Source organism: Ochlerotatus camptorhynchus, unplaced genomic scaffold (assembly GCF_037179485.1).
Source record: "Ochlerotatus camptorhynchus isolate MF236.1 unplaced genomic scaffold, CSIRO-AGI_Acam_v1.1 ptg001081l, whole genome shotgun sequence".
NCBI lineage: Eukaryota > Metazoa > Arthropoda > Insecta > Diptera > Culicidae > Ochlerotatus > Ochlerotatus camptorhynchus.
The window spans coordinates 87,087-88,472 of NW_027041485.1; positions in this window are offsets into that span (position 1 = coordinate 87,087).

Below are 1,386 nucleotides of genomic sequence, written 5' to 3' on the forward strand. Positions count from 1 at the left end.
GAATGGGTGCGATATCCTACGCAGGTGTGGAAGCTGCCTTCCTGCACATTCGATTGCCGTCAATGGATGGCAATCGATGTCCGTCGGTGATTGGCACTAGATTGCGGAACAGAGACCGACGTTAAATAAAGGAAAGAAGAAAAGAGTGCAACAAACGCCTCTCAGGTTTACTCTCTACTAAATTTCAAAGCAGCTGTCAAGAAGTGTTTACAAACGTTGTATAAGAGCTTTCACCAAAATAATAAAGCTTGACTTTAAATATGTATCTATAAACGTTGCATAAAAGTTGCTTCTATCCGGTTGTTAAGGAGTCATTGAAAAGTGTTATAAACGCTTTTCACCGCTTGCTGTATAGTGATTATTTAGGAGTCATAAAAGAGTGTAACAAACGCCTGTCAGGTTCAATCTCTAATACATTTCGAAGCAGCTGTCAAGAAGTGTCTACAAACGTTGTATAAGAGCTTTCACCAAAATAATAAAGCTTGAGTTTAAATATGTATCTATAAACGTTGTATAAAAGTTGCTTCTACTCCTATACCGCTGTATAATGCTGGTTGAACAGGTTCTCCAAACCAGTGTTAACAAGAGTTTTACAGAAGTTGTAATAAACAAATTGTACAGTTATTATTCAGCATGCAGTTGAATAAAATCACAATGGAAGCGTTTCTTCAACAAGAAATTGATTTTGGGTAAACGTTTTACTGAATACGTTAGACAACACCTTTGTGTTGCAGTTGTATAGGTTCTCCAAACCAGTGTAAACAAGGGTTTTATAAAAGTTGTGGTGAACACATTGTGCAATTATTATTCAACATGCAGCTGAACAAAATCAAAACGAAAGCGTTTCTTCAACTGGAAATTGTTACTTGGGATGTCTTCCTCATTTGCGTTTCCCAAGCAGACTTTAATCCAAGCCCCGGGCTTGCCACGTCACTGCGACCACATTTATTAACTATGCACAGCACTTCGTTCTCCCAGTAAAATGCGAAAAAACCACGGCAAAACAAAGCAACAATTTGTTTGTGGTCAGCTGCCACTTTGTCAACAACAACAAAATGAGAAAATTTACCGACTGCATGTGATGCAATGAGCAGCACGGCCAACCCTAAAAAACAAATACCATAAACGAGCAAAAACCCAAATAGTCGAACTTTTCCTCAACTGGTTTGGATGATACCCCAAACACGTTGTTAAGCAAAATAACCATAACAAATTTATTAGGGAAGCCAACAGCAAAGTGCCCCCTCGCAATCTATAACTCAACGGTGTGAAAGCAGGCGATAATTCTATAACTCGATGGTCCCTTCAATATTGTATGGTCAAATATATCTATTATGTTTTATGTTTTGAATAACCATTCATGCCATTCACAAAATCATCCCAAAA